Source organism: Natrix helvetica, assembly GCF_964273705.1.
Source record: "Natrix helvetica genome assembly, chromosome: 2".
Classification (NCBI taxonomy): domain Eukaryota; kingdom Metazoa; phylum Chordata; class Lepidosauria; order Squamata; family Natricidae; genus Natrix; species Natrix helvetica.
In genome coordinates, this window is record NC_138552.1 from 18,002,469 (window position 1) to 18,017,605 (window position 15,137).

Here is a 15,137-nt window from a genome sequence, read left to right on the forward strand (position 1 = left end):
TACTCCAGAATATAATTTCCATGGAATTTGAACCTGCCTCCTGCCTTTCTGTGATTGCTGATGTTATATTCTTTTATACAGGTGTTTTTTAAAGTTCAGCTTGCTAGCACATCTTCAGAGACTGAGTTGTCAAAAAGAGTCAAGAGGGTGGCTAGCATTTTGCCTTGCTTAAGCCTCCTCTTAAGTAAAAGCCAGCTGTCAGTTTCCCATCACAATTGAGGGAGAGGTGTTCATACAAGACAACACCTAATAGTTGCTTTTTGGACAGTCTTCTTCAAATCAGAGCAATCTGGAAATGATGAGTGGCCGCTGATGTTCCAGCAGATCTGGAACATGCAGGTTTAGATTGGCTCCTAAAAAGCTTAATTGTTCTTCAAACACTACCACAGCAGCTCAAATCCCTTCTTACAGGAACATGAAACCATAAATTGTAGTTTGCTTTATCCATCCAGGTAAACATTAATTGAGGCTAGAATCTCACAATCCCCTCCCCAGAACAGAACACTTAACGAAGGGAGATAACATAGGACAAGAACATTTTGCTTGGATGTTGTTATTGTTTGCAGAAGACAATGCACCTTTTTAATTTCCACTAGGCAAACCTTCACAAAGTAATTCCTAGGAGGCCACACCTAGCTGATCTTGGTTGAGCTTGGAGGAGGGGGGGGAGGGAGGGGAAGGTAAGCAGTTTTAGACCCAGTTAGTGCTTGGATGGGAAACCGAAGATCCCAGTGAAGGCTCTTGCCAACCATTTCAATATTCAATAGCATCTGGAGAGCCAGTTTGGTGTAATGCTTAAGGTGCTAGTCTGTAAACCAGGCGATCATGAGTTCTAGTTTCACCATAGCCATGAAAGCAGCCATTCACTCTCTCTCAGTCCAACTCACCTCACAGGGTTGTTGTTATGAAGAAAAGAGGAGGAGAAAGGAATATTAGGTAGTTTAACCACCTTGAATTATTTATAAAGTAATAAAGGTGGGTTAAAGATGTAGCTTCTGCTAACCTAGCAGTTCGAAAGCACGTAAAAAATGCAAGTAGAAAAAGAGGGACCACCTTTGGTGGGAAAGTAATAGCGTTCCGTGCACCTTTGGCATTTAGTCATGCCGGCCACTTGACCATGGAGACGTCTTCGCACAGCGCTGGCTCTTCGGCTTGGAAACGGAGATGACCACTGCCTCCTAGAGTCAGGAATGACTAGCAATATCTGTGTGAGGGGACCCTTTACCTTTAAAGATGTAGCAGATAAATAAAACTTTTCTTTTCGAGGGAGGATCCAAATCAACAAAACGGCAACCAAGAGTCACGATGCTGCTTGGTGCATGCCCACAGACATGGCGCATATCTTCAGAAGGGTTGCATAAAGATCTAGATCACCATGCTCTGCCCACATCTTGCCAATTGTGAAGACCAGTGTCAGAACTGTTGCTAAGAAGGCTCAATGGCTGTATTCACGTAGCCAACTGAATTGAACTGCGTTTGAGGGATGACACACAGAGCCTCTGCAGATAGAGATAGCAGCAGCCCCAGCTGGCCAAAGACGGGGGAGGAAAGGGGGTGCAAACGGAGGTAGTATATTACTTTTATCACTCCAGGAACAGCTTTTTCTTGAGCCCGAGATTATGCCACAATAGAATTACTATCTTTAGAGGGCCACCCCCACTCCCTAAATGACAGTGGTGGGACAAATAGTGTTGAGAGATAGGAGATACCTAGATTTGAACTAATCGAAGTTGAATGAACAGGTCAGACTATCCCTTCTTCTGGATGCAATCATTTCCCTGCTCCATTGTGTTTAAAATGCTGGTCTTAGGCAACTTTTCAAGAGGGATCTGCCCTCCATTCTTCGGAGCCTCACTCGGGCATCCTGCTTCACCTGGAGGTGCAAGAGGAAGAGGAAGGAGCAGGGAAAACAGGGAGTTCAGCAAAGGGGAGGGGAGAAAAGGCAAGTTGCGCAAACTTGCTTTGAAGTCACAATCAGCTACTTTGTGGGCAATGGCCTGCTCTATCAGGCTGGGCGGGTCAAACCACAGCAACCTGAGTGGTGATATTCAATCTTTTTTTACTACCGGTTCTCTGGGCGCAGCTTGGTGGGCGTGGCAGGGTAAGGATACTGCAAAATCTCCATTCCCTCCCCACTCCTGGGGCCAGCCAGAGGTGGTATTTGCCAGTTCTCCGAACTACTCAAAATTTCCACTACCTGTTCTCCAGAACCTGTTGAATTTCACCCCTTAACCTGATGGACATTGTCTCATTGCTTTGCATTTTCTAAGGGGGACTGAGGAGAAGTCTACCCATCCCTCTGCTACCCACCCCCCTGTCCAGCAAATCTTCAGGTAGTCCTCGCCTTATAAGCACAATTGAGCCCAACATTTCTTTTGCTAAGTGAAACAGTCGTTAAGTGAACTTTGCCCCTTCATGATTTTTCTTGTCACAGTTCTTAAGTTAAATCATTGCAATTATATATTATATACTAAATAACACGCTTGTCAAGTGGATCCGGCTTCCCCATTGAGTTTGCTTGTCAGAAGGTCACAAAAGGTGATCACATGACCCCGGGACACTGCAACCGTCATGTGATCATGTGACCCTGGGGATGCTGCAATGGTCGTTAAGTGTGAAAAGGGTCATAAGTCACTTTTTTCCAATGCTGTTGTAACTTCAGTTACTAAATGAACTGCTGTAAGTCAACTTACTCTCTGTACAATGTTGCAAAGGTTTTCAAATGTTGTCCCTCCATTTAGAATAGAATAGAATAGAATAGAATAGAATAGAATAGAATAGAATAGAATAGAATAGAATAGAATAGAATAGAATAGAATAGAATAGAATAGAATAGAATAGAATTCTTTATTGCCCAAGTATGATTGGACACACAAGGAATTTGTCTTTGGTGCATACGCTCTCAGTGTACATAAGGAGAATAAAATAGAATACATTCATCAAGAATCATAAGATACAACACTTAGTGATAGTCATAGGTTACTAATAAGCAATTTAAATTATACTAGGAAACAAATAAAACAATATGAATAAAATACATTGTTTTATTTATAATAAAATAAAACAATAAAACATGAGATTTTAAAAAAACCAACACTTTCCAGTGAGGCCTGTGAAGAGATCTCAAATGCTCACATCCCCATCAGATCCTCAGTAGCTGAAGTGGTCATAGCATTGGTTCTCCAACAGAAGTTCTTAACTTTTGCGGTTTAAAAGATGACATTTTTTCCCATACTTATTTCCTATCAACACAGTTTGCTTGTGAAATGGCTCCAGATTTCCACTTAATCCTCCTCCCACTGCACTTTTACGAGTGCCAAGCAAGCGGGCAGCACACAGGGTGATCCAAATTCAGGGAGATGAGTCACCTCTGACACCTCTTGACGGATGGGCATTTCCTTGTTCCCTGCTATGAAGAAAACAACAAGTGACTCTTGTGGTTGAAGTCCAAAATCCAAAAGAAGGAAGCACCTCAGTGGCAGAGCGAGAGCTGGCCGAGACATTTTTCAGGGAGTCCCTCAAATGCCCAGTTCCCTTTCCAGTACTTCCTCTTGCTCTCCTCCTCACCAACACAACCTCTTCCACACTCCCTCAGGCCCATCGGGACACGGCATGTGTCAAAAAGGGATAGGGGGTCACATGGTTACAGCAGCCATCTTGACCAGAGGTGGTATTCGCCTGAACCGGTAGCGGAAATTGCAAATGGCCCCACCTAGGGGTGGGTTGCTGCCAGCATTACTGCTAGTTTGGCGCGCGCACGCATTTGCACCTACAACGGTCTGCGCATACGCACAACATTAGAAAAGGGAAAAAATGACATTTCTGTGATGAAGATTGTTCTGTGCATGCGCAGAACTGAAAATCAAGATGGCACCGACGATGATAGAACTGGTTCGGGGGCATGGCAGGCCAATTTATTACCTACTCAGCTGAACTGGTCTGAACCGGTCTGAACCCACCTCTGGCACCACCCACCTTCCCCGGCTCTATGGCACCCCATTTAGTCTCCTTTTAAGCGAAAAGCACATGCATGGGAGGCTTAGCGCACATGTTCACATCTGTGAACCGGTAGGAAAGGTAAGTAAATACCACCCCTGATTTTGACTTTTTGACCCCTCCTCACAAATACCTGGTAGGGACAGTAGGGAAGAGCCTCAGGACAGAAGTTAAGGGGTTGCCACAAAGAAGAGGGAGTCAAACTATTCTCCAAGGCACCTGAGGGTAGAACAAGAAGCAATGGGTGGAAACTAATCAAGGAGAGAAGCAACTTAGAACTGAGGAGAAATTTCCTGACAGTTAGAACAATTAATCAGTGGAACAGAAGTTGCCTCCAGAAGTTGTGAATGCCCCAACACTGGAAGTCTTTAAGAAGATGTTGGATAGCCATCTGTCTGAAATGGTATAGGGTTTCCTGCCTAGGCAGGGGGTTGGACTAGAAGACCTCCAAGGTCCCTTCCAACTCTACTATTGTATTGTATTGTATTGTATTAAAAGGTAAAGAAGCCCACATGGGTTTTATTCTCCTAATGCAGCCGACTTTAGGGGCCAGTACTCACCGCTACTTCAAGGCCTTTGAGCCAACATGTAATGGCATGTGGGAAAGACCTCGGGAGACTGGGCCAATTATGACTGCCTAGGGGATTATCAGATAAGAGACAGCATAGCCTGCAGCTGCATAGTGGGTGGGGGTGGGTGGGGGGAAAGGCACAGAAGAGACCCTCCCTGGTTTCTCAGGTGATAGAGGAGACAGTGGGAGATTTGTACTTTCAGGCTTGCAAGATTCTGTTAATGCAGCTTTACAAATGAATAGACTGAGCTTATCTGGAAATACAATACAATAGTAGAGTTGAAAGGGACCTTGGAGGTTTTCTAGTCCAACCCCCTGCCTAGGCAGGAAACCCTATACCGTTTCAGACAAATGGCTATCCAACATCTTCTTAAAGACTTCCAGTGTTGCGGCATTCACAACTTCTGGAGGCAAGCTGTTCCACTGATTAATTGTTCTCACTGTCAGGAAGTTTCTCCTCAGTTCTAAGTTGCTTCTCTCCTTGATTAGTTTCCACCCATTGCTTCTTGTCCTACCCTCAGGTGCCTTGGAGAATAGTTTGACTCCCTCTTCTTGGTGGCAACCCCTGAGATATTGGAACACTGCTATCATGTCTCCCCTAGTCCTTCTTTCTATTAAGAAATTAATGTTTCTTATCTGGTCTAGTAAGGCTGACACTTAAAGGTCCCAGGTGGAGAGCCTCAGGGGGCCAAGCCCTATTTTATTTGTTCTTCAAATGCAAAGCCCCTAAGAAGAGAATAATTTTTGCTCAGGGTTGAACTGTGGGGTCCCTGGTGCTCTCTGAGCCTAGTTGTTTTCTTGCAGACATTTCATTACCAAACTAGGTAATATCATTAGTGCTAGAAGCGAGTGGGGTTTGGTCTCATTTTATATTCTAGTGCAGGGGTGTCCAAACTTGGGAACTTTAAGACTTGTGGACTTCAACTCACAGAATTTTGGGAGTTGAAGTCCACAAGTCTTAAAGTTCCCAAGTTTGGACACCCCTGTTCTAGTGGCATGCCCTGTTGATGCCCCCTCCAAAGGGTCAAGCCCTTGTTTTTTTTTTTATAAAAGAAATATTTTTGTGCGGTAACAATCAACATTCACAACAGTGTTCATTACATGAATATTAATTCCCTGATTTTACAATACCGATATTGAACATAATAAGCATATTCACTTCTCCCCCTTAACGTATCTTCTAATAAGAATATAATAGTAGCATTAAACACAACCATTCTAAGAGTAGGCCAAGCCCTTGTTATTGGTCTGGTCAGAAGAGACGGTGGGATGGTCCTTCCTTAATCTACCTGCCATTGTTTTCAAAGGAGTTCATTGACCTGTTGTGATATTGGGACAGCTTTTACACTCCGGAGTTTCCTGTTTATTGCGTGGTATCGGTTCAAACTGCAATGAATTCGGGCTGTTTTCGCTTCCTGCTTTGGCACTCTGGTCGTCCTGTTTGTGCCAGGGGAATGCCCGCCCCCGCCCCCCAAGTCATTCGGGAGCAGCTGATAAGCGTGTTTCTCTGAGAAACTTCTCCCTCCCCCCCCTCCCTCCCTCCCATCACTGAATAAACAGGAATTAACTTGGAGATGACCCTTCAGTTAGCCACACCTCACTTGAAAATGGGTATAAATATTCCCTGGTGCTTTAATAGCCACATCACGTCAGGCTTCTCACAACTCTGAGCTCCTGTGCCTTAGATATGACTCAAGGCATAACCTGCCAGTTCACTTTTAAGCTTGGCATGGCATAGTCAACCGGCAGCTGCCTTCAGACAGGGCTTGAGAGTCTGTGACTCATTTTTGTGTTCCATTTCTGTGTCTGTGGCCCATATTCCTCATCTGGAGAGATGGAATGTGTTGCGGGAGTTAATGTGTTGAACTAGCACAGGGGTGTCCAAACTTGGGAACTTTAAGACTTGTGGACTTCAACTCCCAGAATTCCCCAGCCAGCATGGCTGGCTGGGGAATTCTGGGAGTTGAAGTCCACAAGTCTTAAAGTTCCCAAGTTTGGACACCCCTGAACTAGCACAATGTAGAGCAGTGGTGGGCAGGGCCGGATTTAGATGAAAAGAGGCCCTAGGCTATTCCACTGATGGGGCCCTTTCACCTCCCATTTTTAAGTTTGCAAATTACATGAGAGATAATAAAATACATCATTACTGTGATATATATCAATATATTAAATGAAACATGTTGTAATTGGTACTAACCTTTATAAAAAAATGTGGCACGGATAATAAATAAAAATAAAAGGCCCCTCTTGATCTTGAGGCCCTAGGCTGAAGCCTAGTTAGCCTATAGGAAAATCCAGCCCTGGTGGCGGGGAACTATGGCCCTTTGATGACGTGTGGACTTCAACTCTCAATATTCCCGAGCCAGCCATTCTGGCTCGAGAATTCTGAGAATTAAAATCCACACATCATAAAAAGGGCCATGGTTCCCCATCTCTCATGTAGAGGGTGAGAGTGAGAAACTGACATGGGGAGTTTGAGCAACTACCATATTTTTTGGAATAAAAGACGCACCTTTCCCCCCCCAAAAAAGAGGGTGAAAATCTGGGTGCGTCTTATACACTGACTGAATACGGCATTTTTGTCCTCCTGAAACCCCACCCACCTTTGCAAAAATGCACATGCAGAGGGTTTGGGAGGCTTGCAAAGTGCTCCTGGGGGCTGGTGAGGGAGAAATCAAGCAAACAAGGGTCAATTTTGCTCATTTTGCCCTCCCCCAGCCCCCAGGAACACTCTACAAGCCCCCCAAAGCTCTGCATGCCCATTTTGTGTGTGTGTGCAAAAAATGAGATGTGTAGAGAGTGTGGGAGGCTTGCAGAGTGCAAAAACCTTTTAAAAAAAATTTACCTCTTCAAAATCATGGTGTGTCTTATACTCCGGTGGGTCTTATAGTCAAAAAACTATAAGAAAGTACTCATTCTCAGCCCAACCTACCCCGCAGGGTTATTGTTGCAGGGGGAATTGGAAAGTGAGGTCCTCACTTTGGCTCCTAAAGAAAATAGTATATATAAAGTAGTGTTTTTCAAACTTGACAGCTTTAAGATGAGTGGACTTCAACTCCCAGAATTCATCATCAAGTAGGGTGGTTGAGGAATTCTGGAAGCGGAAGTCCATTCATCATAAAGTTGCCAAGTTTGGGGGAAGGGAATTGAAATAAAGTAACCAACTCATTCTCCCATCTCCCAAAAAGTGTATGATATTGAATCACAGAGTTATTCCTGTGTGTATATCAAAATCTGCAGATTTTCACACACCCTACCCCAGAGGTCTTCAAATCTGGCAACTTTAAGACTTGTGGACTTGAACTCCCAGAATTCTCCAGCCAGCACGGCTGGCTGGAGAATTCTGGAAATTGAAGTCCACAAGTCTTAAAGTTGCCAAGTTTGGGGACCCCTGCCCTACCCCATTGCCTACTCACCACAAGGGAATTGCCAGTGTGACGAAGCAGCAAAATCCAAACAGCAGCAACAACATCAATGATAGAGACAACTAATTACTGGTTTTATAGGCATTTAAAATCCTACGAGAAATGTTGGCTTAAGAATGATGGTTCAAAAGCTATCTGGATTTTTTCTTGGACTTCAACCTGGGCCACTAACTGAGACACCTTGCTGGTTCTAATATACTGGGGGAAGAGTAAACTGAGCAGGAAGAAAATATCTGTCTTTTCCCCCCAGGAGGAATGGAAAAAGTACAGCGTAATCTGAGAATTTGGGCTGAGCGGGGTTTAGTGCCCAGAAAAAAGAGGAAGAAGAGAAGATTGCAGCATTGTAAAGGCTCTCTTGCATCACCCTGTTTTATTATGTCCTACTGAGTTTTAGAAAAATGCACAGCAAACGTTTGAAACAGTTAGGTTTTTTCCTGGGAGGTAATTATGGTTATCTTTGCATGCCATTAAAGAGAGACAGAGAGAAAAAGAAAGGAAGAGAAAGGAAAAGAGAGAGAAAGAAAGAAAGAAAGAAAGAAAGAAAGAAAGAAAGAAAGAAAGAAAGAAAGAAAGGGAAGAGGAAGGAAGGAAGGATAAAAAAGAAAGAAAGGAACACAGAAAGAAAGAGAGAGAAAAAGAAGAGAAAGGAAGGAAGGAAGAAAAAGAAAGAAAGAAAAGAGGAAAGAAGGAAGGATAAAAAAGAAAGGAACACAGAAAGAAAGAGAGATAGAAAAAGAAAGAAAGAAAAGAGGAAGGAAGGAGAAAAAGAAAGAAAGAAAGAAAAGCGGAAGGAAGGAGAAAAGTAAGAAAGGAACACAGAAAGAAAGAGAGAAAAAGAAAAGAAGAAAAAGAAAGAAAGAAAAGAAGAAGGAAGGAAGGACGGAGAAAAAGTAAGAAAGGAACACAGAAAGAAAGAGAGAAAAATAAAAGAAGAGAAAGGAAGGAAGAAAGAAAAAGAAAGAAAGAAAAGAGGAAGGAAGGAAGGAAGGAGAAAAAGAAAGAAAGACAGAAAAGAGGAAGGAAAGACAGAGAAAAGGTAAGAAAGGAACACAGAAAGAAAGTGAGAGAGAGAGAAAGAAAAATAAGAAAGAAAGAAGAAAAGGAAAGGAAATGAAAGAAAAGGCAGGCAGGTAGGCAGGCAAGAAAGAAGGAGAAAAGGAGAAAAAAGAAAGAGAGAGGTAGGGGAGGGAGGGAGGAAGGAAGGAAAGAAGAAAGAAAGAGTTATTTAAAAAAATAATTTCCCCAAAGGTCTGTACTGTCTCTCTATAAACAATATCAAAGTAGCAAAAGAATATGGAGAATAAGGGCACATCAGCCTAGCTAATTCAGGAGATAAGACTTTTACCTGGGCCAGAGATGTGACTGCTTGCAATACCGGTTTTTCCTGTCAGCTCGGCTTCACCAACGGTGCAATTCTCAGCTGTTTTAGTCAGCAGAGCCCCAGCAGGGGAAAAAGATTAGCTATCAGCAGTGTCCATGATCAAAAGCCAATAAACTGGTGCAACTGAAGCTCCATTTTGTTTTTATGCATCTTGTATGTGGTGTGATGTACATCAGATCCACGTAGAACTTCGATGGTAAGATCACAGCCACCTTCCTGACTTTGTCTTACCATATCCTGCAGACACCCTTACTGGCTGTCTTAGTGTGTAGAAAGAATGAAGGATTCCCTCACCAACCTACATCAGCCTCCTCTCAACACAGCCCCTTCCAGAAACTTTGCAATGACTTTTATCTAATTTTTATTCAACCGGAAGGGCATTTGCAGGATATGGTTAAAAAAATATAATATCAAAATAGCAGCCATAAAGATGGGAAGGAAAGTCCACAACCAGATAAAAAGCAGCCAGATCTTTGCACTGTTGTATTTGATTGCACGTTTGACTTTCACAACTACCCAAGAAGACACTCCTGACAGTTTAATGAAAAGAAGGACTAGGAGTGATAGGATAGTGTCCCAATATTTTAGGGGCTACCACAAAGAAGAAAGGATCAACATCAACCTATTTTCCAAAGCACCCGAAGACAGGACAAGATGAGGATCTTGTGGGGAGCTCATCAAATTTGCAGATGACACCAAGCTGGCAGGAATAGCCAACACTCCAGAAGATAGGCTTAAGATACAGAAGAATCTTGACAAACTTGAACATTGGGCACTATCTAATAAAATGAAATTCAATGGTGAAAAGAGTAAGGTTCTACATTTAGGCAACAAAAACGGAATGCACAGGTACAGTACAGGTGGTACCGTGCTCAATAGTAGTAACTGTGAGAGGGATCTTGGAGTCCTAGTGGACAACCATTTAAATATGAGCCAGCAGTGTGCAGCAGCTGCCAAAAAAGCCGACACAGTTCTAGGCTGCATCAACAGAGGGATAGAATCAAGATCACGTGAAGTGTTAATACCACTTTATACTGCCTTGGTAAGGCCACACTTGGAATACTGCATTCAGTTCTGGTCGCCACAATGTAAAAAAGATGTGGAGACTCTAGAAAGAGTGCAGAGAAGAGCAACAAAGATGATTAGGGGACTGGAGACTAAAACATATGAAGAACGGTTGCAGAAACTGAGTATGTCTAGTTTAATGAAAAGAAGGACTAGGGGAGACATGATAGCAGTGTTCCAATATCTCAGGGGTTGCCACAAAGAAGAGGGAGACAAACTATTCTCCAAGGCACCTGAGGGTAGAACAAGAAGCAATGGGTGGAAACTAATCAAGGAGAGAAGCAACTTAGAACGGAGGAGAAATTTCCTGACAGTTAGAACAATTAATCAGTGGAACAGCTTGCCTCCAGGAGTTGTGAATGCCCCAACACTGGAAGTCTTTAAGAAGATGTTGGAGAGCCATCTGTCTGAAACGGTATAGGGTTTCCTGCCTAGGCAGGGGATTGGACTAGAAGACCTCCAAGGTCCCTTCCAACTCTACTATTGTATTGTATTGTATTGTATTGTATTATAGGGGAGGGGGGGGTGAACTTTCACTTTCAACTGGGTGAAAACCTCAGGAACTTCCAGAGTCTCTTGTCAGCAGTTGTGCCAATATGATGTATCCAATAAATTGTTCTTTGAGGAAACTACCTGCCTGGGAGTTCTGCTTTCAATGGGTGCATTAATTGGAATACTGATACCAACTCTGGTTTTTTTTAAAAAATTATTTACAAACATGCAAAATACGCACACACAAAACTTAGACGTACACTACATTTACACAATACAGTACAAACAGGAACTTCCTGTTCCTTCTAATAGCAATTTCAAATCTATACAATACTCCTTATGTTATTTCCCCTTCTAATATATTTCATTTGCGTTTCACCATTTTTAACCCTCTTATTTTATTCATCTATCTGCTATATTGGGTGATTACCTCTAATATATTTAAACTCTCTTGAGTGCATGTATGTATGTATGTATGTTAATTCTCCTTAACTTCTATTTTTGAGCTTTATTGGCTTCTTTCATTGATCCTTGTTTCTTTCCTCCATCGACTTATACCATTTTTCCCATATCTGGTAATATTCTGTTTCTTCTTTTCCCTGGATTTCTTTTGTTAATTTGTCCATTTCGGCACAGTCCATAACCTTTCTTAATATTTCATCTTCGCTTGGTATCAATTTATTTCTCCATTTCTGAGCGAAGGCAATCCTCGCCGCCGTAATTATGTGTAAAATTAAATACTGGATTTCTTTTTTATATTTCCTTGTCATTATTCCTAGTAAAAAAAAAACTTCTGTTATTCTGTTATTCCATTGTCTTCACTGATCGCATCGGTGGCGGTTGAGACCCCCAAACTTTTAGTGATGGGGGATTTCAACCTGCCGTCGGTGGGAGAAGCGTCCGAGGGGGTTCGGGAGTTCATGGCTTCCATGACAGCCATGGACCTGACTCAATTGATTCAGGGCCCCACACACGAGGGAGGCCACACGCTGGACCTCGTTTTTGTCTCTGGCCAGTGGATGAGTGATCTGGGAATAGGGGATTTAACTATCACTCCCCTGTCATGGTCAGATCACTCACTTCTCCGACTTGACTTCCCTGGTGCTACCCCCCGCTGAGGGGAGGCGGAGCCGGAAGGTATTAGATGGTTCCGCCCCAAGCGCCTGATGGAACCAGATAAGTTCCAGATGGAGCTTGGGCCACCTCCTGTAGACCTGACCCGCCCCCGGGTAGAGGACCTGGTAGCCGCATGGAATAATGCGACTGCCGGGGCCCTAGACCGAGTGGCGCCTTTGCGGCCTCTCCTGCGGCAACGAACCACCCTGGCCCCTTGGTTTACCGAGGAGCTAAGGGTGATGAAACGCCACAAGAGACGCCTAGAGAGTCGTTGGAGATCCTCCCGCTCCGAATTTGACCGAGCACAGGTACGAACCCACTTAAGGATGTACCTTGTGGCAATGAGAGCGGCCAAACGTCGACATTGTGCCGCTCTTATGGCGTCCGCAGATAACCGCCCTGCCGCCCTGTTCCGGGACCTTTCCCCTGTTTCTGCAGAACATGGGTGCTCTTGATAGAAATCGCTGCATTATAGGGAAGTCAATGATCCAGAGAGAGAAACAGATTAACAGTGTTGCATGAAACCAATGCACCTCTTGCAGTGTAGTGGAAACAGTTCCCAACTGTGCTGTCATCCAGTTTGCTGTGCATCCAAACTTAGATCCCCTGACTGGCTGCAATGGTTGTGTGAAAATGGTCATAAGCCACTTTTTTCAGTGCGGTTGTAACTTTGAACAGTCACTAAATGAATTGTCGTACGTCGAGGACAGTGACGTGCGGTGAGGTTTATGGCTGGTGAGGCACTGACACAGTGGTGGGTTTCAAATATTTTTAGACTTGTGGACTTCAACTCCCAGAATTCCACAGCCAGGCATGCTCAGTTCTGATTTAAAGCGACAGCATTTGTTTTTCTCCTTTATGAAAAAAGGTTCCTTTTTTCATTTTCTTTTTCTTCTCCCTTCCCCTCCTCCCTCCCTCTCACCCTTCCTCCCCCTCTCTCAAACACACACACACACAAGTTGGATTGAACTATCTCTCCTACCCCCTTCCCTATCTCACTCACTCTCAAACAAACACACACACACACAAAAGTTGGATTGGACATCTTTTCAAGTGGTTTGAAAGCAGCTCCTCTGCCATCCCCCCCCCCCATCCCCCCACTGCCTTCCCCAAACACCTCCACCATTGCAAATGCAGCCTGCTGCCTGGGTGGGAAATGCCTGGAACGCAATAAAGCCCACCCACTCACCTCCTGCTGGCAGGCTGGGGTGAGAGGAGAGGCAGAGAAGCTGGAGGGGAGCTGATCCAAGCCTTCCAAAAGAAAGAGGCTGGGGGAAAGTATGTGTGCTACAGCATGGCTCTTTGCCTGGCTTCCGTGGATGTCTCTGCTTAACTGTTAAAAAAAGCCTCTAAAAAAGCGCCTTCTACTATGAGACAGGAGAACTGCGTGCCTCACCTACGTCAGGAATTTTTAGGCTTTTAACCATTGCTTAACTCTGCTCGAGTGATCATAAAACGCCTAAAGTCAGACTAGAGGAGGCATGCAGTTCTCCTGCCTCATAGTAGAGGGCACTTTTTTAGAGGCTTTTTTTAACAGTTAAGCAGAGTCATCCACGGTGAGGCAGCAACGAGCTCAGCTTTTTCCTTTTACATTTTTTTTCTTTTCATGATGAGAGCAGTGAGGCTGTGCCTCACTTGCCTCACCTGACTGCACGTCACTGGTCGAGGACTACCTGTGTGTTTCTCCAGAAGAAGAAAAATCACGTCTCAGACAATAGCGGCAAACTTCTGATCAAAAAACAGTCTCCCCCCCCCCCCCCTCTGGCTAATGGAGCTGAATTTTGAATTTCTGAGTGAAATTTCCACTAGCACAGGTAGTCCTCGACTTACGACCACAATTGAGCCCTGCTGTTAAGTGAGACGTTTGTTATGTGAGTTTTGCCCCATTTTATGCCCTTTCCTGCCCCAGTTGTTAAGTGAATCCCTGCAGCGGATGAGTTAGTAACACAGCTGTTAAGTGAATCTGGTTTCCCCATTGACTTTGCTTGTCCGAAGGTCGCAAAAGGGGATCCCGGGGTCCCTGGACACAGCAACAGTCATAAACACAAACCAGCATTTGAATTTTGATCACATGATGATGGTGGGGATGCCGCAAAGGTTATAATGGTCACATTTTTCAGTGCCGTTGTAACTTTGAACGGTCACTAAAAGGAACTGTTGTAAAAATATCTGTTTTCACCTGGAGCCAAAGCCTGCAATGGAGCCAATAATGGCGACCTGTCCCTTGCTTTAAATTCTATTTTGAAACAAGTGTTCCCTGTGCTTGTAATGCTTAAAACAACCTCGGTAATAGCAAAGAGTCTTATGTCTATCCAGAACGGAGGCCCTCCAGCTTAGTTCCAGATAAAAAGTCCCAGATTGCAGGTTTCAACCTTGGCGGAAACCACTGTAGTTAGAACAAGTATCTAACAATTTTATTATGCTGGGATCCAATACTAAGGCCCTTTTCCCCAAGCGGTGAGATACGTACAGTATATCAAAGGCCAAGCAGATAGAGATAAGGAAGAGTAAGATATTATTTTCTGCCGGCAATTAACTCCCTTGTCTTGGGATCCTATCTTTATTTGTTCTAACTGTTATCCATCTTGCTTGTATACTGGAATGGAAGGTGGAATTTTCAGCAATCTGCTAGTCAGTAAAAATCCAGCAATGCAAACTCTGAAACCATAAGGAAGGGACTTTTGCCTTCCAGGGGATGCTGACCTACAGCTCCTGCACAGAGGCGGTCAATGCCAGTTGCAAAAGCATCTGAATTCCGATTTCAAAATGGCGATACCTCAACGGTCATTAAGTGTGAAAACGGCCATAACTCATTTTTTTCAGTGCTGTTTGAATGCTCAGTGCACAAGGTGTTGTAAGTAGAGGACCAGATGTACTCTGTGTGTGTGTGTGTGTGTGTGTGTGTGTGTGTGTGTGTGTGGTTTACCCATGAGCCTTATAGCTCTGACTCTGACAGGATATTCTTGTGAGCCGTAGAAATTACTCAGAGGCTACACGAGCAGAATTGTGGTTGAATGAGAGGCTTTGCACTGTGAATGTTGTGAATGACACAACTGCACTTGGATTTCCCCCTTACCGTCTACGTATAGAA